We start from the raw sequence: 26,915 nt of genomic DNA on the forward strand, positions 1-26,915 counted from the left end.
AATGATTGAAATGGCATTGGTGATATTTTTTTTGATGATCAATGCAAATGGAATTCCAAAATGGTGTAAATTTGCTGAGATTGTCTATGTTCATGAAATTTGACTCAATTCACACCACATCAATGCAGATATTTCCAGGTACTGCCATATTGACGAAGGACACTTCTTTTTAACACCTTGAGAAAGGCGCCAGTCTGGTCCGGCGCAGAGACATGTTGGAATTAAGTGAGCGCTACCATTGTTTATACTTATCCTTTACCAGTCAGTATTGCTCTATTTTGTGTGCACTTCTATCCCTCTCCAAAGCTTTTCAGTATTCATAAAAGAAGCACTTTCCCATCTTTCTTTCCAAGTACTGACTGGTGCTTTGAAAAGAAATAGCAGAGAGAGGACACAACAAAGAGCTCTAAAAAGACATGGTCTACAGGAAATGTACTTAAAATCAAAATGTATCCCAGCATGTCTTTCTTTAGTCATTTTCTTTCTTTGATCGCATTTTGTCTCATATTGCAATTGAAATAAACAAGCCATCAAGTAACAGTCCGGGGTCAAATGCCACGAGGGTACATCAAGATAAGGGGATAAGAGAAACGGTTAGTCAGAGGCCAAGTCCTGGGTCAGGTACTTGAGATCAGAGCATCAAGAGCAAAAGAGATAACACACATGAATAGTCAAGACAAATCCAAGGTCAGACAACAAGATAAGGAAATCAGACACAGAAGAAAGTGCACACATCACTGGGCAAAGCTACAGCTGACACTGGTCTGTTCATAGCTAGCCAGATGAATAGCTAGCAAATTAAAAAGAATGGGAAATACCTGGAGGAAAGACAGCATGCTAGGTCAGATTGAGCAGCAGGGCTGTCAATTAATATGCAGCTTGTTCCAGCATCAGATTGGATGATTGGCCTTTCACTCACAATAATGACAGTCCAGCACACTCCAGATCCTCTAGGATGGCTGAGCTGTCACTCACAGCGTCCCTAGACCACAGTGAGTGATGAAACCTTGACATAAAACTGAAGAGTATATAAAAAAAATCTGTGTCTCATAAGCTCATCCATTCCTCCTTACTCTTTCTCCTTAGGCTTAGTGCCCACGATGCAGAAATGAAGCAGAAATTTTCTTGAGCATTTCTGCATCTCCTTGGCAGAAAAACGCATGCAGTTTTTACATGAGTTTTTGATGCGCATTTGACGCGTATTTGATGCGTTTTTGCAAGCGTATTTGCCATGCGTTTTTCCAATGCATTGTATAGGCAAATGCACATGCAGAAATGCACAAGAACTGGTCATGTCCTTATTTTTTCTGCGAGTAAAATCCGGGCAGAAAAAATCCTGACCATGTGCACAGAACTTGCGGAATATCATAGGAAGTCATGGGATAAGGTATGCAATGCGTTTCTGGAGCATTTACGCGCTGCAAATACACACCAAAAACGCAGCGCGGGCACACAGCCTTACTGTTCTGTATGTGGCTGTAAGACAATTGGCTATAGCAGAAGCCTCCCTGCTGTTCCCCACATGTAGCAGAACAACATATTGTTAAGCTTTGCCTCTTTGACCAAGTGAGATAGACTTTATTTAGCCATCAGTACAAAGTGGAATTGTTTAGTAGGAATTTAACCTCTTTGTCCTCAGCAGAATTTCTATAAGACTGTTTATGAATCATGCAAAAATTCTACAGACTAACAAATTGAGGGCCACTATATTGCTTGTTAATTCACATATCTATTTCTAGGTTTGCACTTCTTTAACAAACAGGTCATCCATTTATTGTCAGTAGCTTTTGAGTTAGTCTATTTATTTAAATTAGGATAGCCTTTTAAAAAAAACAAACATGTGTACTCAATTTAAAGTAGCCACAAACTTTCTCTTATAAGGGACTTCTAAGCTATTTTCCCATTGCTTCGCTTCCAGGTCCTGCTTCATCTAAATTGGTTAGGTCTTATATTATTCAATATCATATGTTGTCACCTCACATTCAAAAGATTTATTGTCTATTGCAAGTGTATGAAATGTAAAAACATGAGCACTAAGGATTATCTATTACTTCTTGAACATTTGTCTCCTATTTCTTTTAAGCCTTTTTAAATGTGCCCCGAACCTGATAACATTTTGTACTTTTGAAAAGTATTGAAGCAAACATCTTTAATAACAATGGGATCGAGCTTTATAAAGAACTTCTTATGTTTCAACATTTATTCTACCAGTAGAAATACATTGCATTTATTCATCTAATGCTGATAGCTATTCATAGGAATGTGCATAACGTATAATTACTTCAGCTTTTGACTCAATTAACCACTTTAACAGTAACTGAAATGTTCCTGTTATTAGAACACTTGAGCTTTCAATGTCTAGACTGAAAAGTATCATTTTAAATTTATCCTCCCATTCTGACTTTTTTTTGTTAAGGTATTATCTTTTTCCAATGAGCCACCATTCAAGCAACATTTATTAGTATTGGATTCCAGATGATTATACATCAAAGCTTTTAAAATGATGACCCAAAAGTAAAAGTTATGTAAAACTACACAGATTGAGTTGAATGTATGTATGCGTAGTTGACTTTTGGCTGTTCAAGTGTTTTTTTGAAGGCTAAGTTAATTCTAAAAATGATTCTATTGATGGGAACCTGTCAGCTGATTTATACTGCCAAACCAAGGGCAGAATGAATGGGAGCTTTGCTGCACGAATACAGCCAGTATATATTTTTCTGAAATTCTCAGGTGTTTCAGAAAATATATAGTTAAAAGATCTGACTGGTGGCCATAGGGAGAGATCAGACTAGTGTCACACCAGGTGTGGGAAAGACTTATTGCAAAACAGAGGGAAGAGAGAAAGGGAGCCCAGACACTAGGGAAAGGGGGAAGTGGAGACCTCCTAGTCTGGTCTAGTGTCACCCTGTCTCAACTATCTTCCCTATATTGGCTCTTCACCAATCGCAACACGCGTGCCGTACCCTGACTTTCCCTGGCATATGGCTAAGGCTAGGTAATGGAGGAGATGAGCACTAGTTGATCTCCACTAAACTCTATAGACAACAAGGGTAGACAAACAGGGGGGAATAGCTTAGCTTTGTACGACTCCAGACAAATGCGCACATGGCCTCAAGCTCCAGAGAAGACAAAGTATTGCTCTTGCTAAAGCCTCACAAGTAGTAATGAATATCGCCGACACCTCCCTTTCAGACACACCAAGTATTTTTACACCCAGGCCAGGGAGCTAATTAGCCAGAGGGAGGTAGCCGCTGGGTGCTAGAGACAGCCACTAGCCTTTAGGAAGATATCTGTAATGCCAAACGTGGAGACCTCCTGCAACCAACTGCAGGGCGACTGTCTGTCACCTCTGACTAGAGATGAGCGGTGTTCGACTTGAACTATTCGCCAATCTCAAATTCGAGCTGTTTTGGGTGGTGTTCGAGCCGTTCGGCGAACACGAACGATTTGAAAAAAATTTGGCTGTTCGAGGTTATGTTCGATAACTGTTCGTGCACCAAAATCATAACTGGATTTTTTCTCAGTAATGATGAAAATTAATGTTAATATGCAGTTTGAGTGTACAGCGGGGCGGGGGGAGGGGCAGGGGATGGATCTCTGCAGGAATAATGAAGATCTCCATTTTGTTTTTCTCTTTCCCGCATTTACAGTGGGGAGGTGCAATCTGTCAGCCTATCAGCAGTGCAGACACAGAGCGAAGTGCTTTTTTTCACACAAGCAAGGGCATTTGTCATTGGCAGTGTATGTCACATGTCCTTGCCCTATAAGACCCAGTCATTTTCCCCGTTGCCACCATTTTCGCACTGCTGCAGTTGCGTGTTAGACGGCACCGCTGTTGCTGTGTGCGCTATACCTTGTCAATTTCAAGCCAATTTTCGCACAAATCTACAGATAGCTTGGGAGTAGAGATGAGCGTTGTTCTACTCGAACTGTTCGCCAATCTCAAATTCGAGCTGTTTTGGGCGGTGTTCGAGCCGTTCGGCGAACACGAACAATTTGAGAAAAATTCGGCTGTTCGAGGTTATGTTTGATAACTGTTCGTGCACCAAAATCATAACTGGATTTTTTCTCAGTAATGATGAAAATTAATGTTAATACGCAGTTTGAGTGTACAGCGGGGTGGGGGGAGGGGCAGGGGATGGATCTCTGCAGGAACAATGAAGATCTCCATTTTTTTTTATCTTTCCCGCATTTGCAGTGGGGAGGTGCAATCTGTCAGCCTATCAGCAGCGCACACACGGAGCGAAGTGCTTTTTTTCACACAAGCAAGGGCATGTGTCATTGGCAGTGTATGTCACATGTCCTTGCCCTATAAGACCAAGCCATTTTCCCCGTCGCCACCATTTTCTCACTGCTGCAGCTGCGTGTTAGACGGCACCGCTGTTGCTGTGTGCGCTATACCTTGTTAATTTCAAGCCAATTTTCGCACAAATCTACAGATAGCTTGGGAGTAGGGAATAGTTGTGATTGCAGTCCTTTTAAGGACTAGGTTACAGCATTTCCTACGACTTTTATCAGGCAGGTCTGTGAACTTAAATAGATAGATTGTGGGAGTAAAGACTAATTGTAATTGGAGTCCTTTTCAGGACTAGGTTACATCAGTTCCTATCAGTTTTTGCCAGGCAGGTCTGTTCCAGTGCTGTGCAAGTTTTTTTCACAGCATTTGGCTAAATCTAGCAAAGGTAATCCTTTTTGGCCTATTGCAGAGTGTGTTAGTCAGTGGAGTAGCCTATCTGTGTTGCAAGATATACCACCTGTGTATAGAATACCAATTTTTTTACTGCACCTAGTGAAGTAAAATCTTTTGGGCATAGCATCATTCTATTAGTCCATCTATACTGACCTCCATCAGGTTGCAAATTGAATATAATTTTTTTCTGCATCTAGCTCTGAAAAAATATTGGGCTTCTAGCTGTGTGTGGGACTTGTTGTATTAGTCCATCCATACTGACCTCCATCAGGTTGCAAACTGAATATATTTTTTTCTGCATCTACCTCTGAAAAAATATTGGGCTTCTAGCTGTGTGTGGGACTTGTTGTATTAGTCCATCTATACAGACCTCCATCAGGTTGCAAACTGAATATATTTTTTTCTGCATCTACCTCTGAAAAAATATTGGGCTTCTAGCTGTGTGTGGGACTTGTTCTATTAGTCCATCTATACTGACCTCCATAAGGTTGCAAACTGAATATAATTTTTTTCTGCATCTACCTCTGAAAAAATATTTGGGCTTCTAGCTGTGTGTGGGACTTGTTCTATTAGTCCATCTATACTGACCTCCATAAGGTTGCAAATTCAAAATAATTTTTTGTCTGCATCTACCTCTGAAAAAATATTTGGCCTTCTAGCTGTGTGTGGGACTTGTTCTATTAGTCCATCTATACTGACCTCCATAAGGTTGCAAACTGAATATAATTTTTTTCTGCATCTACCTCTGAAAAAATATTTGGGCTTCTAGCTGTGTGTGGGACTTGTTCTATTAGTCCATCTATACTGACCTCCATAAGGTTGCAAATTCAAAATAATTTTTTGTCTGCATCTACCTCTGAAAAAATATTTGGCCTTCTAGCTGTGTGTGGGACTTGTTCTATTAGTCCATCTATACTGACCTCCATAAGGTTGCAAACTGAATATAATTTTTTTCTGCATCTACCTCTGAAAAAATATTTTGGCTTCTAGCTGTGTGTGGGACTTGTTCTATTAGTCCATCTATACTGACCTCCATAAGGTTTCAAACTGAATATAATTTTTTTCTGCATCTACCTCTGAAAAAATATTTGGCCTTCTAGCAGTGTGTGGGACTTGTTCTATTAGTCATCTATACTGACCTCCATCAGGTTGCAAATTCAAAATAATTTTTTGTCTGCATCTACCTCTGAAAAAATATTTGGCCTTCTAGCTGTGTGTGGGACTTGTTCTATTAGTCCATCTATACTGACCTCCATAAGGTTGCAAACTGAATATAATTTTTTTCTGCATCTACCTCTGAAAAAATATTTGGCCTTCTAGCTGTGTGTGGGACTTGTTCTATTAGTCATCTATACTGACCTCCATCAGGTTGCAAATTCAAAATAATTTTTTGTCTGCATCTACCTCTGAAAAAATATTTGGCCTTCTAGCTGTGTGTGGGACTTGTTCTATTAGTCCATCTATACTGACCTCCATAAGGTTGCAAATTCAAAATAATTTTTTGTCTGCATCTACCTCTGAAAAAATATTTGGCCTTCTAGCTGTGTGTGGGACTTGTTCTATTAGTCCATCTATACTGACCTCCATAAGGTTGCAAACTGAATATAATTTTTTTCTGCCTCTACCTCTGAAAAAATATTTGGCCTTCTAGCAGTGTGTGGGTCTCATTGTATTAGGCCATCTATACCAAGCTCCACCAGCTTTTAAATTAATAATAATTTTTCGCTGCATCTAGCCCTGAAAATAATTTTTCTTCCCAATAGTGGTAGCAATAGAAATATGGGGCGCGCTCCTGGCTTACAAAAATATACGCTTCATAACAAAATACACCAGCTTAGCGCACTGCATTAATAAGATGGCATCATCGTCTCTCCCAGTGCTAGGCCTACTACCCAGGCTAGCATTCCTGTGCCTAAAACACAATGTATGGGTCCGTGCTAGCCACTATGCTGAGGGGTCTAAAGCTGCTGCTAACGCTTTATAACAATTCAATTGGCAGATTTTCACAGAGCTCTTCCACAATGCCCACCCATCGGGACAACAGTTGCCCACCTTCCCTATGGGATCTATTGGCGAATAGTTGATGCCATTAATCAGAGCGCCAGTTGCCCCGTCGTCGTGGAAAGCATACGGTAAGGCATGGGAAGAGTGGACACGACTAGTAGCAGGCAGACGGGTTGACCAATGTGAACAAGCCAGATCACAAGTCACCATAGAATTTCTCCACCAGCTAATGATGAGGGGCATATCAGGGGCGTCAGCGCAGCGGTGTCTGACCGGAGTAGCATTTCACTTCCAACTACTGAATTGGGGAGATGTGACAAAGATTCATCATCAGACAATCCATAAAAGGGTGGAAAAGGGGTCAGCCAAGTCAGGAGTGTAGACGTCCCGTCCCGTGTCACTAAAACTGATTTCTCACATCATATCCCTAACACCATTAACATGACACTCACAATTTGAAGCAACACTACTGTCTACTGCATTTGTGATCGCCTTCTTCGGGGCGCTATGCATAAGCGAATTAGTCCCTCAATCCAAAATTAGCACCAGTGGAGGCTTATTACACCAGGACGTAGTCATAGCCAATAATTCAATACGTCTACGCATACACAAATCGAAAATGGTTCCAGCGGGCAGGGGCACTTGGGTACTTCTACAACCCACAAACGGTACACTGAGTCGGGAAACAATAGTAAAACCATATCTAACCATCAGATCACAAAGTAATTTGTTCCTATCACACATTGATGGGACGCCATTAGCAAGATACCAGTTCCAAGCTATATTTAATAAATGCATAACATCGGCAGGGAACCACCCCAAAGATTACGGGACACACTAATTCCGCATAGGCGCGGCCACAGAAGCAGCAAGAGCAGGACTGTCAGAAACGGAAGTTCAGAGGATAGAGAGATGGTGATCCACGTGTTTGGCAAGATACATAAGACCGGACTTGTTATCCTAACGTGGTTTGTTTCTTTTACAGGTGACGCTAAGCCAACAGTGTGGGTGATAGGCCACTCGTATATATATTGGGCAGATTAAAGGGCGAAAGTCCGCCCAGGCGGGAGGAAATTAGAGTTTCATAACACATATTTCAACTGGAGAGGTATTAGAGGCCTGCTATGGCCACAGGTACTAATGGAGGTAATCAAGGTAGGGAGAGAGGCAAGATGTCTGGTCATCTTAGTTATACAGGCCGGGGGAAACAACCTAGGTCATCACAAGAGCGCATAACTAATGGCAATAATGAAACTAGACACTGAGCGCTTCAGAGAATTTTTCACAAAACTAGCTATAGTATGGTCAGAGATTGTGCCGATAGCGGTATGGCAAGGTGCGCGAGACATCACGGCCATCGAACGGACAAGGCGGGTAATAAATATTCGGATGGCAAAATTTTGAAGAGACAGAGGCGGTGTAGTGGTACGACACTGACAACTGGAAGGAGATAAAGCAGGCCTCATACGGCCCGACGGTGTTCACTTAATGGATATTGGACTGGACATATTCCTGTCAGGACTCCAGGACGGAGTGGAACAAGCGTTAAGAGTGATGGGTGGGGGTCAGAGTCCTGCATACGAGTACGCAGGATCCTCCGTGGCCTGGAAATAGAAAGGACATGTTGGAGAGTTACACTTGTTGGCCAAGTTGCCGGAGTGGAGACCCAGGGCATGCTGCAACAAGCTGAATTATTTTAGAAATAAAATGTCTTTCTAATGGAATGAGTATAAAGAGTTAATAAAGCTGTGACCGATCCTCACCCATCCAGTTGTAAGAGTTACATTATTGTATTGTCAAGGAAAGGGGGGCGGTAGGGGGGCTGAGCGTCTGGGTTTGGTTGGGGGTCCCCACAGTCTGCCTAGGCTAGATGCATTTAAAAATTCTTATTAGATACACAGGCGGTGCAGCTTGCTTCGCAGCTGGGCTACTACCCCCAAAGTATTGCCTAGGCTAGATGCAGTTAAAAATTCTACGCTGACTAGCAGACACTGAAGATTTGGAGCAGACCTCTGAGTAAACAGCTCTTCAGACTCAATCATCTGTGTTACCCCAAGCCATAGTGTATGTAGTTTCTTACAGTTAAAAGGGGGGGGGTGAGCGACCCAACCCACCTGGAATTGACGATGCCAACGTCACGTAAGACACAGCAAGGGGACTCCAAAAAGAGTTTCCATTTTTTCCCAAAATTGTGGCACAGACACCACTTAACCCTAGAACGCATACCTGGGGCCTCGCAGTCCCGCCCTGTTAATTGTTTTCTATTTTCTGCAAGATTAAATTAGTTAGAATTTTGAAACTCTAGGTATTCTTCATGTATATAGTTGTTTGTCATTTGAGTTTGAGTTATTCAATGTTATTTGCACACGGGCCTAAAAGGCCCCAGGTATATGAAAGTGTAGATTTTTATGGTCATGCGTTCTAGGGTTAAGTGGCATCAATTGCCCCACAGTTGCTTAAAACGGTTGGTGAGGTGATATTACCAAATCCTCAAGCTTTTAGCCTCCCAAGGATAACACAGGATTAGAAAAGTCCTTGCGAATCCATGATTTGTTCATCTTTATGAACGTGAGTCTGTCTACATTCTCAGTGGACAGCCGCGTGCGCTTATCTGTCAGCACACCATCAGCAGCGCTGAACACACGTTCAGAGAGAACACTGGCTGCAGGGCATGACAAGATCTCCAAGGCGTGAGTGGCGAGCTCCGGCCATTTTTCCAGATTGGAATACCAAAATGAGCAAGGGTCCAGTGACACAGTCATGGCTTCGATGTTCACTTGGAGATACTCCTGCACCATCCTCTCTAGGCATTGACTATGTGTCAGACTTCTTGTCTCCTGTGGCCTTGCAAAGGATGGTCTAAAAAAGTGGTGAAACGATTTCATAAAATTGCTGTTACCAGCAGATACTGTGTTACTGTTACGGTTTGAGTGATGAAGACTCGACAGTCCCGCGATTGGCAAGTTAGAACTGTGAGATTCACTTCGTGCACCACTGGTGTTTTGTGGAAAAGCACATGTAAGATTCTGCAACAGCGTCTGCAGATACTCCTGCATGCGTCAATCTCTTTTTATGGCAGGAATTATTTCGGCAAATTTACTTTTGTACCGGGGATCTAAGAGTGTGGCAACCCAGTAGTCGAGATTACTTCGAATTCTGCAATCTGAGGGTCATGTTGCAGGTAGTGCAGCAAGAAGGCACTCATGTGTCTTGCGCATCCAGGAGGACCAAGTCCTTGTTGTGTTGGTAGCGAGGTAAGAATCATACTTCTTTCCTCTGCCCTCAACCTCGCACAACAGAAATGTGATCAAGGTCTCCCTCATCTGATGAGTCTTCCATGCCCATCGCCAGTTCATCCTCCACTTCTTCCTCGGCTCCTGCACCTTCCTCAACAGTTTGGCTGCTACCATGCGCCCTGTTTAATCCCTCTCCCCCACCCTCCCATGCCTGCCTCCTTGGTGCTGCCAACCGTCTGGACCTTGGAGATGTTATCCCTTCCGCATACGACTCCTCCTCTACTTCCTCCACCTCCTCTTGTCCGACCACCTGACTCTGAATTCTGTTTAATGTGTGCTCCAGCATGTAAATCACCGGAATAGTTATGCTGATAATGGCATCGTCGTCAGCACTAAACATCTTCGTCGCCATTTCAAAACTGTGCAGAAAGGTGTGTGGCGCCCCTGAGGGTGCAGTCACCACAGAGTTACTGCATCTCACCCAGAGGTGTGGTATCTCACCCTCAGGTAAGGAAGGCGTATGGCTCGGGACCCTAACACCTGCATCCAACACATACCCGCAGTGGGGTTAGGGCGAGATTGCTCCTAAGGGAGAGCACAGTCCCAGGTCCCTAGCTGGTGGGAGGATCCTATGTAGTGGGTGCTTAGGGGAGCAGCTTAGGGGAGATCATGACAGGGAGAGTATAAATAGGAAGCCATCTTAGAAAGAGCAAGCCAGTCAGGGGAGGAAAAGTGACAGGAGCAGAGGCTCGGCATGAGCTCTGCTCCGGAGGCGGGCCTAGCCTGGGAGGCCCAGGACTGAAGGAGAGAAGAGAGGAGTGGGAGCAGGAAGGCTCCAGGAACCGAAGAGACCCTAGGGCTACGGGCCGTGCAGAAGGCCACCTGTACTCCCGCTGCTACCAGGAGGTAGAGGGGTCAGGCCAGATAAGGGGAACCGGTCCCTCAACTAGAGGAGAAACAGCAAGGCTCAACTAGAAACCGGAGGCTGCAGCATTTCATGTACTGCAGGCAAAAGTCCACACCAGTCTCACTAAGAAGGTAGCCACATAGGACCCAGGGGACGGAACACAAGTAGCCCGCCAAGGCCCGAGGATACCGGATAGAAGTGTCACTGGGTGTGAGGTGCAGGGAGAAGGCCAGAGAAAGGACACACAGAAGGGGGTCCTGCTAAGTACTCCGGAGCTATCTGGGGGTGGACTGAGCCCCTCACTGAGTACGCACAGCACGACGGGTGAGATAGCTCTGGTACCTGTAATCTGGACTGCAACAACTGTGAGTAAAGATCTTGGGACTGCCTCACACGGACTGTGTGTTCATTACTGACTCCTTGCACTAGAACCACCATCATCCACCCACACTGCCCTGAAGCTACACTCTTCCTGTGGTGAGTAATAATACCATTGCAGCAAAACCACCAGTTTCAGAGGACTGTTCCGCAGCGGCGGCCCCTTTGGCCGCACTCCACAGGTGGCGTAGTCGGACATTATAAAATCCATATATACAAATTACCGTTGGATTGACCGCCCTGGGTCACGGACCGGGTCACCGCCACAGTGACTACAACCCCCAGCGTCTACCGGCCCGGCTCTGGGTACCCCACGGCCCAGGGGGCGCGTCAACTTCATAGGTCCCTGATCTGAGACAACTCCTGCTGTGTGATTTGCCCCACCTCTGGATCTCGTTGGCCCAGGCTATACGTCAGAACGTATTGCACCAGGGCTTGTCGGTGCTGCCACAGTCACTGCAACATGTGCAGAGTTGAATTCCACCGTGTCGGCACATCGCATTTCAGCCGGTGAACTGGCAGGCCCAACGACTTCTGTAGAGATGTAAGTCGTTGAGCTGCGGGATGCGAACGGCGGAAGTGAGCACACAGCGACCGTGCCCTCTGCAGAAGGCCATCTAGTCCGGGATAGTGGGCTAAAAATTTATGGACAACCAGGTTCAACACGTGAGCCATACAAGGCACGTGTGTAACATTGCCCCGGCGAAGGGCCGCACCCAGGTTTGCAGCATTGTCGCACACGGCCTTCCCTGGTTGCAGGTCCAGTGGAGACAACCATTCATGAAACTGGGTCTCCAGAGCTGACCACAAGTCCTCAGCTGTGTGACTCACATTTCCCAGACATTTCAAAGTAAACACTGATGCCGTTGAGCCCTGCTGCCAGCATAGTAAGGAGGTGCGCAGTTAGAAAGCAGGTGGCATTACCAGACAGGCTTTGGGTGCAGGTGGAGGACCGAGAGGAGGTTGAGGAGGCAGAAGCAGTGGAGGAACTTCTAGATAAAGAGGATTGACGTACAACTCGCGGGGACGGCAAGACTTGGACAGCAGCCCCTTGTCCTGCTGTCACCATAGTTACCCAGTGCCCTGTCAGCGACATGTAAAGCCCCTGTCCATGCCTACTCGTCCAAGTGTCTGTGGTGAAATGCACCCTGTCACACACAGAGTTTCTCAAAGAAGCGGTGATGTTGTGTGCGACATGCTGGTGGAGCGCAGGCACACCTTTCTTTGAGAAGTAGTGCCGACAGGGCATCTGGTACTGGGGCACTGCGACTGACATAAGGTCTCAAAAATCCACTGTGTCCTCCAGGCAGAAAGGCAGCATTTCTGTAGCCAACAGCTTGCAGATGGTGAAATTCAACCTCTTAGCTTTCTCATGGCTAGGAGGAAATGGTCTTTTACTTGTCCACATCTGAGGGACCGAGGGCTGGCTGTTGTGCTTTGACGGGGTTGAGTAGGGTGTCCCTGGCAAACTGCCGGTCTGTGAGGAAGATGCAGGCGGACATGTTAGGTTGCCTTGATCCAAAGGTGGTGCTCTCGATGTCAGAGAGCTCTCAACACCAGCAGGTGTTTCCACTTCCCAATGAACTGACGACCTGCCAATCACACTGGCTGTTGCAGGTAAAGAGGTGGCAGGTCTGCGTCCAAAAACATGTGTGACTGCTGTCCCCCCAGTCACAGAGGATGAAGAGGCCACGGATGCACAAGATGGGGCAGACGGTGGTTGGCCCAGCCTGCTAGGCCGCATTGTAGCACAGTGAGCTTCCCACTGCAACTTATGCTTCATATCCATGTGACGGTACATGCATGAAGTCCTCAAACTATGGATTTTTTGGCCTCTACTTAGCTTTTGGTGACAAATATTACAGATAACACGAGTTGGGTCATCCTTATCGATCTGAATAAATGCCCAGGCTATGCAAGGCTTAGAGCCCATGCGACCTGAAGAGCCACTACGACTTGTGGTCAGAGGCGGAGTTGTGGTTGAGGATGCAGTTGTTGACGTGCTTCCAGTACTCCGTCTCTGTCCAGGAAGGCGCAACCTAACCTCGTCATCAATAGCATCTGTGACGCCCCCCTGCGCTTGGTATCACAGATCCTAGAAGAGTGTATTGATGGAATCCTCCACAAGAGGCCCCCATAAACATTCACACATCTCCACCTTCCACCTCAGACCAGCAGAGGGAGCCCGTTAGGGATATAAATAGGGAAGGTGGAGCTAGGCAGTTCAGTTCCTCTGAAGAGTTCCTGCAGTAGAGAAGCCTAAGAGAGGTCAGTCTGCAGTGTAGCTCAGTCTAGTCTAGAGAACTCAGTTAATAGTTCAGCAGTGGAGCACGAGGCTCCTGCTAGCTAGATTCAGGGAGCCCAGATAGAGCTTAAGGTGTGCCAGCGTCATAAGATCGGTGAAGCGCGGCAAGCTGCCGTTAGTGTGTATAGCCTATTGAGGGCCCGAGTAGGCCGAAGGCGAGTGGCGAGTTAGTACATAAGGGGCAGAGGAGCTTAACCAGCTCACCCCGAAGCATTTACCGGACACCGGATCCGAGCTTACCGGGATCTCTATGACCCAGTAAGGCATAACCGGAATCCCTGGAGAACTACAAGTCCCATGATCGCTAAGGTGCTGATACGTAACAGAGCCAGGAGACACTTAGGCCCCGCATACTGGGAGCGTGAACTTCAAGAGAAGGCCCTACCACAAGGTCAGCCAGCGCAGGACAGAGACAAAGTTAGGCCTAGCTCCAGGCAGGTCAGAAACTTACTGCGCAGAGGCAAGAAACAGGAGGCCCTACACCCGCTCATTGGGGAGGATCCTGATATGCACCCTTCACCCTACAGTGCTCCAGGATGTGCCTGAATTTCCTCCAGTAAAAGGTACTGAAGTGACTACCGTGTCCGTTTCCGTTCTTGCTCTGACCCAGCTGGGTCTCGCCTGTCCTGCATTCCCCCTGCATACGCTGCCCTGAGACCTAGCTCCACCTGTGGGGAGCTATACCATCGAGCTGCCTTATCACGGGCCTCAGTGGACTGCTGCAGCGCTGGTGCTCCTCACCAGATACCACAGGTGGTGTCACAAACTCTTATAAAATTAACAATTATCCACCCTTTTAAAGAGTGACCCCAGGGTACGGGCCAGGGAGCCGACCACCGCGACATCCCAAAGGCCAGGCAAAGGCCCGGGTGACCTCATCGACTGGCTGACTGTGGGTTGACAGTAAGTGGGATCTCCAACCTTGTCATCATCACCCTGTGTGTTATCACACCCGTCGTCCTCAAAGCCAACCTCTTCCTGCCCTGACCGAAAAGTCAAGTTGTCGCTCCAATCAGGTATTTGAGTCTCATCATCGTCTTCATCATTGTCTCCACCAACAGGAGTTACAGTTTGGGAACGAGGGTCTACATTATGCTCAGAACCTTCTTCATCTGGTCCTGGATCCGACTTATAAAGATTCTGGGCATCAGTGCAGATCATTTCCTCGTCTGGATTAACAGAAGCTCTGGAGCAGACCTCCGTTTCCCAGGCTATAGTATGAGTAAACAGCTGTGCAGACTCAACCATCTGTGTTACCCCATACTCAGACGGGCAGCTGGAGACTTGGGAGCTGTGAGGAAGCAAGTGCGATTGGGGTGACACCTCTGAGGACTGGAGTATTTGTGATGTTGAAGTTGAGGTGGAGGAGAGCCCACTTGAAGGAGCACTTGATATCCGCTGAAGCACCTGCTGTTTTTGTGCCTCATCTGGAATTTGTAGCGATGGGCGTGTCCGTAACAAAGGGATCGTATCACATTGTCCACGAAAAGAAGTCGACATGTTAGTTTGACTGGAAGATGGTCTTTCTTCTGCAGATGTTACTCCCCCCCCACCGCGGGGGGCTCGACCCACCAGCGGACAGGCACCAGTATTAGGAGAGGGGGGCTGGCCGTCAGGGTCCACCGCGGCTCTGGCACAAACCCGGCGACACGGAGGTGGCACGGGCAGGAACGGACTGGCCGTGTCGGCTTCTCACTTTTTGGATTTTAGAAGGGCATGACATGCCTATATCTGTGTCTCCCCCTCCTTTTACTCCTCCACCTCTTTTATTTTCACATGACTATATGTACTTGTCACTTTTCCATGTGTTAGTTATGTCTTCTGAGCAGTTTGTCAGCTTTTGGACACCTTGTTTTCTATGTGTTTCTATGTGTTTTTGTTTGCCTGCCATTGGTTTTAACGGTGTTCGAAGGTGTTCGACGAACAGTTCGACGAACAGTTCGGCGAACACACGGGTGTTCGACGAACCGAACCGAACTCGAACACTACGGGGGTGGCTCAACACTACTTGGGAGTAGGGAATAGTTGAGATTGCAGTCCTTTTAAGGACTAGGTTACAGCATTTCCTACGACTTTTATCAGGCAGGTCTGTGCTCTTAAATAGATAGGTTGGGAGAAAAGACTAAATGTAATTGCAGTCCTTTTCAGGACTAAGTTAGATCAGTTCCTATCAGCTTTTGCCAGGCAGGTCTGTGCCAGTGCTGTGCAAGTTTTTTTCACAGCATTTGGCTAAATCTAGCAAAGCTAATCCTTTTTGGCCCATTGCAGAGTGTGTTAGTCAGTGGAGTAGCCTATCTGTGTTGCAAGCTACACCACCTGTGTATAGAATACCAATTTTTTTACTGCACCTAGTGAAGTAAAACCTTTTGGGCATAGCATCATTCTATTAGTCCATCTATACTGACCTCCATCAGTTTGCAAATTGAATATAATTTTTTTCTGCATCTAGCTCTGAAAAAATATTTGGGCTTCTAGCAGTGTGTGGGACTTGGTCTGTTAGTCCATCTATACTGACCTCCATCAGGTTGCAAATTGAATATAATTTTTTTCTGCATCTAGCTCTGAAAAAATATTTGGCCTTCTAGCAGTGTGTGGGACTTGTTCTATTAGTCCATCTATACTGACCTCCATCAGGTTGCAAATTAAAATAATTTATATCCGCATCTAGCTCTGAAAAAATATTTGGCCTTCTAGCAGTGTGTGGGACTTGTTCTATTAGTCCATCTTTACTGACCTCCATCAGGTTGCAAATTCAAAATAATTTTTTGTCTGCATCTAGCTCTGAAAAAATATTTGGCCTTCTAGCAGTGTGTGGGACTTGTTCTATTAGCCCATCTATACTGACCTCCATCAGGTTGCAAATTAAAAATAATTTTTATCTGCATCTAGCTCTGAAAAAATATTTGGCCTTCTAGCAGTGTGTGGGACTTGTTCTATTAGTCCATCTATACTGACCTCCATCAGGTTGCAAATTAAAAATAATTTTTATCTGCATCTGGCTGTGAAAAAATATTTGGCCTTCTAGCAATGTGTGGGACTTGTTCTATTAGTCCATCTATACTGACCTCCATCAGGTTGCAAATTCAAAATAATTTTTTGTCTGCATGTAGCTCTGAAAAAATATTTGGCCTTCTAGCAGTGTGTGGGACTTGTTCTATTAGTCCATCTATACTGACCTCCATCAGGTTGCAAATTAAAAATAATTTTTATCTGCATCTAGCTGCGAAAAAATATTTGGCGTTCTAGCAGTGTGTGGGACTTGTTCTATTAGTCCATCTATACTGACCTCCATCAGGTTGCAAATTGAATATAATTTTTATCTGCATCTAGCTCTGAAAAAATATTTGGCCTTCTAGCAGTGTGTGGGACTTGTTCTATTAGTCCATCTATACTGACCTCCATCAGGTTGCAAATTCAAAATAGTTTTTTGTCTGCATCTAGCTCTGAAAAAATATTTGGCCTTCTAGCAGTGTGTGGGACTTGTTCTATTAGTCCATCTATACTGACCTCCATCAGGTTGCAAATTAAAATAATTTATATCTGCATCTAGCTCTGAAAAAATATTTGGCCTTCTAGCAGTGTGTGGGACTTGTTCTATTAGTCCATCTTTACTGACCTCCATCAGGTTGCAAATTCAAAATAATTTTTTGTCTGCATCTAGCTCTGAAAAAATATTTGGGCTTCTAGCAGTGTGTGGGACTTGTTCTATTAGTCCATCTATACTGACCTCCATCAGGTTGCAAATTAAAAATAATTTTTATCTGCATCTAGCTCTGAAAAAATATTTGGCCTTCTAGCAGTGTGTGGGACTTGTTCTATTAGTCCATCTTTACTGACCTCCATTAGGTTGCAAATTAAAAATAATTTTAATCTGCATCTAGCTCTGAAAAAATATTTGGGCTTCTAGCAGTGTGTGGGACTTGGTCTATTAGTCCATCTATACTGACCTCCATCAGGTTGCAAATTAAATATAATTTTTATCTGCATCTAGCTCTGAAAAAATATTTGGCCTTCTAGCAGTGTGTGGGACTTGGTCTATTAGTCCATCTATACTGACCTCCATCAGGTTGCAAATTAAAAATAATTTTTATCTGCATCTAGGTCTGAAAAAATATTTGGCCTTCTAGCAGTGTGTGGGACTTGGTCTATTAGTCCATCTATACTGACCTCCATCAGGTTGCAAATTCAAAATAATTTTTTGTCTGCATCTAGCTCTGAAAAATTATTTGGCCTTCTAGCAGTGTGTGGGACTTGTTCTATTAGTCCATCTATACTGACCTCCATCAGGTTGCAAATTAAAAATAATTTTTTGTTTGCATCTAGCTCTGAAAAAATATTTGGCCTTCTAGCAGTGTGTGGGACTTGTTCTATTAGTCCATCTATACTGACCTCCATCAGGTTGCAAATTCAAAATAATTTTTTGTCTGCATCTAGCTCTGAAAAATTATTTGGCCTTCTAGCAGTGTGTGGGACTTGTTCTATTAGTCCATCTATACTGACCTCCATCAGGTTGCAAATTGAATATAATTTTTATCTGCATCTAGCTCTGAAAAAATATTTGGCCTTCTAGCAGTGTGTGGGACTTGTTCTATTAGTCCATCTATACTGACCTCCATCAGGTTGCAAATTCAAAATAGTTTTTTGTCTGCATCTAGCTCTGAAAAAATATTTGGCCTTCTAGCAGTGTGTGGGACTTGTTCTATTAGTCCATCTATACTGACCTCCATCAGGTTGCAAATTAAAATAATTTATATCTGCATCTAGCTCTGAAAAAATATTTGGCCTTCTAGCAGTGTGTGGGACTTGTTCTATTAGTCCATCTTTACTGACCTCCATCAGGTTGCAAATTCAAAATAATTTTTTGTCTGCATCTAGCTCTGAAAAAATATTTGGGCTTCTAGCAGTGTGTGGGACTTGTTCTATTAGTCCATCTATACTGACCTCCATCAGGTTGCAAATTAAAAATAATTTTTATCTGCATCTAGCTCTGAAAAAATATTTGGCCTTCTAGCAGTGTGTGGGACTGGTTCTATTAGTCCATCTTTACTGACCTCCATTAGGTTGCAAATTAAAAATAATTTTAATCTGCATCTAGCTCTGAAAAAATATTTGGGCTTCTAGCATTGTGTGGGACTTGGTCTATTAGTCCATCTATACTGACCTCCATCAGGTTGCAAATTAAATATAATTTTTATCTGCATCTAGCTCTGAAAAAATATTTGGCCTTCTAGCAGTGTGTGGGACTTGGTCTATTAGGCCATCTATACTGACCTCCATCAGGTTGCAAATTAAAAATAATTTTTATCTGCATCTAGGTCTGAAAAAATATTTGGCCTTCTAGCAGTGTGTGGGACTTGGTCTATTAGTCCATCTATACTGACCTCCATCAGGTTGCAAATTCAAAATAATTTTTTGTCTGCATCTAGCTCTGAAAAATTATTTGGCCTTCTAGCAGTGTGTGGGACTTGTTCTATTAGTCCATCTATACTGACCTCCATCAGGTTGCAAATTAAAAATAATTTTTTGTTTGCATCTAGCTCTGAAAAAATATTTGGCCTTCTAGCAGTGTGTGGGACTTGTTCTATTAGTCCATCTATACTGACCTCCATCAGGTTGCAAATTAAAAATAATTTTTATCTGCATCTAGGTCTGAAAAAATATTTGGCCTTCTAGCAGTGTGTGGGGCTTGTTTTATTAGTCCATCTATACTGACCTCCATCAGGTTGCAAATTCAAAATAATTTTTTGTCTGCATGTAGCTCTGAAAAAATATTTGGCCTTCTAGCAGTGTGTGGGACTTGTTCTATTAGTCCATCTATACTGACCTCCATCAGGTTGCAAATTAAAATAATTTATATCTGCATCTAGCTCTGAAAAAATATTTGGCCTTCTAGCAGTGTGTGGTACTTGTTCTATTAGTCCATCTTTACTGACCTCCATCAGGTTGCAAATTCAAAATAATTTTTTGTCTGCATCTAGCTCTGAAAAAATATTTGGGCTTCTAGCAGTGTGTGGGACTAGTTCTATTAGTCCATCTATACTGACCTCCATCAGGTTGCAAATTAAAAATAATTTTTATCTGCATCTAGCTCTGAAAAAATATTTGGCCTTCTAGCAGTGTGTGGGACTTGTTCTATTAGTCCATCTTTACTGACCTCCATTAGGTTGCAAATTAAAAATAATTTTAATCTGCATCTAGCTCTGAAAAAATATTTGGGCTTCTAGCAGTGTGTGGGACTTGGTCTATTAGTCCATCTATACTGACCTCCATCAGGTTGCAAATTAAATATAATTTTTATCTGCATCTAGCTCTGAAAAAATATTTGGCCTTCTAGCAGTGTGTGGGACTTGGTCTATTAGGCCATCTATACTGACCTCCATCAGGTTGCAAATTAAAAATAATTTTTATCTGCATCTAGGTCTGAAAAAATATTTGGCCTTCTAGCAGTGTGTGGGACTTGGTCTATTAGTCCATCTATACTGACCTCCATCAGGTTGCAACTTCAAAATAATTTTTTGTCTGCATCTAGCTCTGAAAAATTATTTGGCCTTCTAGCAGTGTGTGGGACTTGTTCTATTAGTCCATCTATACTGACCTCCATCAGGTTGCAAATTAAAAATAATTTTTTGTTTGCATCTAGCTCTGAAAAAATATTTGGCCTTCTAGCAGTGTGTGGGACTTGTTCTATTAGTCCATCTATACTGACCTCCATCAGGTTGCAAATTAAAAATAATTTTTATCTGCATCTAGGTCTGAAAAAATATTTGGCCTTCTAGCAGTGTGTGGGGCTTGTTCTATTAGTCCATCTATACTGACCTCCATCAGGTTGCAAATTCAAAATAATTTATTGTCTGCATGTAGCTCTGAAAAATATTTGGCCTTCTAGCAGTGTGTGGGACTTGTTCTATTAGTCCATCTATACTGACCTCCATCAGGTTGCAAATTAAAAATAATTTTTATCTGCATCTAGCTCTGAAAAAATATTTGGCCTTCTAGCAGTGTGTGGGACTTGGTCTATTAGTCCATCTATACTGACCTCCATCAGGTTGCAACTTCAAAATAATTTTTTGTCTGCATCTAGCTCTGAAAAATTATTTGGCCTTCTAGCAGTGTGTGGGACTTGTTCTATTAGTCCATCTATACTGACCTCCATCAGGTTGCAAATTCAAAATAATTTTTTGTTTGCATCTAGCTCTGAAAAAATATTTGGCCTTCTAGCAGTGTGTGGGACTTGTTCTATTAGTCCATCTATACTGACCTCCATCAGGTTGCAAATTAAAAATAATTTTTATCTGCATCTAGGTCTGAAAAAATATTTGGCCTTCTAGCAGTGTGTGGGGCTTGTTCTATTAGTCCATCTATACTGACCTCCATCAGGTTGCAAATTCAAAATAATTTATTGTCTGCATGTAGCTCTGAAAAATATTTGGCCTTCTAGCAGTGTGTGGGACTTGTTCTATTAGTCCATCTATACTGACCTCCATCAGGTTGCAAATTAAAAACAATTTTTATCTGCATCTAGCTCTGAAAAAATATTTGGCCTTCTAGCAGTGTGTGGGACTTGTTCTATTAGTCCATCTATACTGACCTCCATCAGGTTGAAAATTGAATATAATTTTTATCTGCATCTAGCTCTGAAAAAATATTTGGCCTTCTAGCAGTGTGTGGGACTTGTTCTATTAGTCCATCTATACTGACCTCCATCAGGTTGCAAATTCAAAATAGTTTTTTGTCTGCATCTAGCTCTGAAAAAATATTTGGCCTTCTAGCAGTGTGTGGGACTTGTTCTATTAGTCCATCTATACTGACCTCCATCAGGTTGCAAATTAAAATAATTTTTATCTGCATCTAGCTCTGAAAAAATATTTGGCCTTCTAGCAGTGTGTGGGACTTGTTCTATTAGTCCATCTTTACTGACCTCCATCAGGTTGCAAATTCAAAATAATTTTTTGTCTGCATCTACCTCTGAAAAAATATTTGGGCTTCCAGCAGTGTGTGGGACTTGTTCTATTAGTCCATCTATACTGACCTCCATCAGGTTGCAAATTAAAAATAATTTTTATCTGCATCTAGCTCTGAAAAAATATTTGGCCTTCTAGCAGTGTGTGGGACTTGTTCTATTAGTCCATCTTTACTGACCTCCATTAGGTTGCAAATTAAAAATAATTTTAATCTGCATCTAGCTCTGAAAAAATATTTGGGCTTCTAGCAGTGTGTGGGACTTGGTCTATTAGTCCATCTATACTGACCTCCATCAGGTTGCAAATTAAATATAATTTTTATCTGCATCTAGCTCTGAAAAAATATTTGGCCTTCTAGCAGTGTGTGGGACTTGGTCTATTAGGCCATCTATACTGACCTCCATCAGGTTGCAAATTAAAAATAATTTTTATCTGCATCTAGGTCTGAAAAAATATTTGGCCTTCTAGCAGTGTGTGGGACTTGGTCTATTAGTCCATCTATACTGACCTCCATCAGGTTGCAAATTCAAAATAATTTTTTGTCTGCATCTAGCTCTGAAAAATTATTTGGCCTTCTAGCAGTGTTTGGGACTTGATCTATTAGTCCATCTATACTGACCTCCATCAGGTTGCAAATTAAAAATAATTTTTTGTCTGCATCTAGCTCTGAAAAAATATTTGGCCTTCTAGCAGTGTGTGGGACTTGTTCTATTAGTCCATCTATACTGACCTCCATCAGGTTGCAAATTAAAAATAATTTTTATCTGCATCTAGGTCTGAAAAAATATTTGGCCTTCTAGCAGTGTGTGGGACTTGTTCTATTAGTCCATCTATGCTGACCTCCATCAGGTTGCAAATTCAAAATAATTTATTGTCTGCATGTAGCTCTGAAAAAATATTTGGCCTTCTAGCAGTGTGTGGGACTTGTTCTATTAGTCCATCTATACTGACCTCCATCAGGTTGCAAATTAAAAATAATTTTTATCTGCATCTAGCTCTGAAAAAATATTTGGCCTTCTAGCAGTGTGTGGGACTTGTTCTATTAGTCCATCTATACTGACCTCCATCAGGTTGCAAATTAAAAATAATTTTTATCTGCATCTGGCTGTGAAAAAATATTTGGCCTTCTAGCAATGTGTTTGACTTGTTCTATTAGTCCATCTATACTGACCTCCATCAGGTTGCAAATTCAAAATAATTTTTTGTCTGCATGTAGCTCTGAAAAAATATTTGGCCTTCTAGCAGTGTGTAGGACTTTTTCAATTAGTCCATCTATACTGACCTCCATCAGGTTGCAAATTAAAAATAATTTTTATCTGCATCTAGCTCTGAAAAAATATTTGGCCTTCTAGCAGTGTGTGTGACTTGTTCTATTAGTCCATCTATACTGACCTCCATCAGGTTGCAAATTCAAAATAATTTTATGTCTGCATTTGGCTCTGAAAAAATATTTGGCCTTCTAGCAGTGTGTGGGACTTGTTCTATTAGTCCATCTATACTGACCTCCATCAGGTTGCAAATTAAAAATAATTTTTATCTGCATCTAGCTGCGAAAAAATATTTGGCGTTCTAGCAGTGTGTGGGACTTGTTCTATTAGTCCATCTATACTGACCTCCATCAGGTTGCAAATTGAATATAATTTTTATCTGCATCTAGCTCTGAAAAAATATTTGGCCTTCTAGCAGTGTGTGGGACTTGTTCTATAAGTCCATCTATACTGACCTCCATCAGGTTGCAAATTCAAAATAGTTTTTTGTCTGCATCTAGCTCTGAAAAAATATTTGGCCTTCTAGCAGTGTGTGGGACTTGTTCTATTAGTCCATCTATACTGACCTCCATCAGGTTGCAAATTAAAATAATTTATATCTGCATCTAGCTCTGAAAAAATATTTGGCCTTCTAGCAGTGTGTGGGACTTGTTCTATTAGTCCATCTTTACTGACCTCCATCAGGTTGCAAATTCAAAATAATTTTTTGTCTGCATCTAGCTCTGAAAAAATATTTGGGCTTCTAGCAGTGTGTGGGACTTGTTCTATTAGTCCATCTATACTGACCTCCATCAGGTTGCAAATTAAAAATAATTTTTATCTGCATCTAGCTCTGAAAAAATATTTGGCCTTCTAGCAGTGTGTGGGACTTGTTCTATTAGTCCATCTTTACTGACCTCCATTAGGTTGCAAATTAAAAATAATTTTAATCTGCATCTAGCTCTGAAAAAATATTTGGGCTTCTAGCAGTGTGTGGGACTTGGTCTATTAGTCCATCTATACTGACCTCCATCAGGTTGCAAATTAAATATAATTTTTATCTGCATCTAGCTCTGAAAAAATATTTGGCCTTCTAGCAGTGTGTGGGACTTGGTCTATTAGGCCATCTATACTGACCTCCATCAGGTTGCAAATTAAAAATAATTTTTATCTGCATCTAGGTCTGAAAAAATATTTGGCCTTCTAGCAGTGTGTGGGACTTGGTCTATTAGTCCATCTATACTGACCTCCATCAGGTTGCAAATTCAAAATAATTTTTTGTCTGCATCTAGCTCTGAAAAATTATTTGGCCTTCTAGCAGTGTGTGGGACTTGTTCTATTAGTCCATCTATACTGACCTCCATCAGGTTGCAAATTAAAAATAATTTTTTGTTTGCATCTAGCTCTGAAAAAATATTTGGCCTTCTAGCAGTGTGTGGGACTTGTTCTATTAGTCCATCTATACTGACCTCCATCAGGTTGCAAATTAAAAATTATTTTTATCTGCATCTAGGTCTGAAAAAATATTTGGCCTTCTAGCAGTGTGTGGGGCTTGTTCTATTAGTCCATCTATACTGACCTCCATCAGGTTGCAAATTCAAAATAATTTTTTGTCTGCATGTAGCTCTGAAAAAATATTTGGCCTTCTAGCAGTGTGTGGGACTTGTTCTATTAGTTCATCTATACTGACCTCCATCAGGTTGCAAATTAAAAATAATTTTTATCTGCATCTGGCTGTGAAAAAATATTTGGCCTTCTAGCAATGTGTGGGACTTGTTCTATTAGTCCATCTATACTGACCTCCATCAGGTTGCAAATTCAAAATAATTTTTTGTCTGCATGTAGCTCTGAAAAAATATTTGGCCTTCTAGCAGTGTGTGGGACTTGTTCTATTAGTCCATCTATACTGACCTCCATCAGGTTGCAAATTAAAAATAATTTTTATCTGCATCTAGCTGCGAAAAAATATTTGGCGTTCTAGCAGTGTGTGGGGCTTGTTCTATTAGTCCATCTATACTGACCTCCATCAGGTTGCAAATTGAATATAATTTTTATCTGCATCTAGCTCTGAAAAAATATTTGGCCTTCTAGCAGTGTGTGGGACTTGTTCTATTAGTCCATCTATACTGACCTCCATCAGGTTGCAAATTCAAAATAGTTTTTTGTCTGCATCTATCTCTGAAAAAATATTTGGCCTTCTGGCAGTGTGTGGGACTTGTTCTATTAGTCCATCTATACTGACCTCCATCAGGTTGCAAATTAAAATAATTTATATCTGCATCTAGCTCTGAAAAAATATTTGGCCTTCTAGCAGTGTGTGGTACTTGTTCTATTAGTCCATCTTTACTGACCTCCATCAGGTTGCAAATTCAAAATAATTTTTTGTCTGCATCTAGCTCTGAAAAAATATTTGGGCTTCTAGCAGTGTGTGGGACTTGTTCTATTAGTCCATCTATACTGACCTCCATCAGGTTGCAAATTAAAAATAATTTTTATCTGCATCTAGCTCTGAAAAAATATTTGGCCTTCTAGCAGTGTGTGGGACTTGTTCTATTAGTCCATCTTTACTGACCTCCATTAGGTTGCAAATTAAAAATAATTTTAATCTGCATCTAGCTCTGAAAAAATATTTGGGCTTCTAGCAGTGTGTGGGACTTGCTCTATTAGTCCATCTATACTGACCTCCATCAGGTTGCAAATTAAATATAATTTTTATCTGCATCTAGCTCTGAAAAAATATTTGGACTTCTAGCAGTGTGTGGGACTTAGTCTATTAGGCCATCTATACTGACCTCCATCAGGTTGCAAATTAAAAATAATTTTTATCTGCATCTAGGTCTGAAAAAATATTTGGCCTTCTAGCAGTGTGTGGGACTTGGTCTATTAGTCCATCTATACTGACCTCCATCAGGTTGCAACTTCAAAATAATTTTTTGTCTGCATCTAGCTCTGAAAAATTATTTGGCCTTCTAGCAGTGTGTGGGACTTGTTCTATTAGTCCATCTATACTGACCTCCATCAGGTTGCAAATTAAAAATAATTTTTTGTTTGCATCTAGCTCTGAAAAAATATTTGGCCTTCTAGCAGTGTGTGGGACTTGTTCTATTAGTCCATCTATACTGATCTCCATCAGGTTGCAAATTAAAAATAATTTTTATCTGCATCTAGGTCTGAAAAAATATTTGGCCTTCTAGCAGTGTGTGGGGCTTGTTCTATTAGTCCATCTATACTGACCTCCATCAGGTTGCAAATTCAAAATAATTTATTGTCTGCATGTAGCTCTGAAAAATATTTGGCCTTCTAGCAGTGTGTGGGACTTGTTCTATTAGTCCATCTATACTGACCTCCATCAGGTTGCAAATTAAAAATAATTTTTATCTGCATCTAGCTCTGAAAAAATATTTGGCCTTCTAGGAGTGTGTGGGACTTGTTCTATTAGTCCATCTATACTGACCTCCATCAGGTTGCAAATTGAATATAATTTTTATCTGCATCTAGCTCTGAAAAAATATTTGGCCTTCTAGCAGTGTGTGGGACTTGTTCTATTAGTCCATCTATACTGACCTCCATCAGGTTGCAAATTCAAAATAGTTTTTTGTCTGCATCTAGCTCTGAAAAAATATTTGGCCTTCTAGCAGTGTGTGGGACTTGTTCTATTAGTCCATCTATACTGACCTCCATCAGGTTGCAAATTAAAATAATTTTTATCTGCATCTAGCTCTGAAAAAATATTTGGCCTTCTAGCAGTGTGTGGGACTTGTTCTATTAGTCCATCTTTACTGACCTCCATCAGGTTGCAAATTCAAAATAATTTTTTGTCTGCATCTAGCTCTGAAAAAATATTTGGGCTTCCATCAGTGTGTGTGACTTGTTCTATTAGTCCATCTCTACTGACCTCCATCAGGTTGCAAATTAAAAATAATTTTTATCTGCATCTAGCTCTGAAAAAATATTTGGCCTTCTAGCAGTGTGTGGGACTTGTTCTATTAGTCCATCTTTACTGACCTCCATTAGGTTGCAAATTAAAAATAATTTTAATCTGCATCTAGCTCTGAAAAAATATTTGGGCTTCTAGCAGTGTGTGGGACTTGGTCTATTAGTCCATCTATACTGACCTCCATCAGGTTGCAAATTAAATATAATTTTTATCTGCATCTAGCTCTGAAAAAATATTTGGCCTTCTAGCA

Source organism: Phyllobates terribilis, unplaced genomic scaffold, assembly GCF_046119375.1.
Source record: "Phyllobates terribilis strain yellow unplaced genomic scaffold, ASM4611937v1 Scaffold_3__8_contigs__length_932513732, whole genome shotgun sequence".
Lineage (NCBI taxonomy): Eukaryota > Metazoa > Chordata > Amphibia > Anura > Dendrobatidae > Phyllobates > Phyllobates terribilis.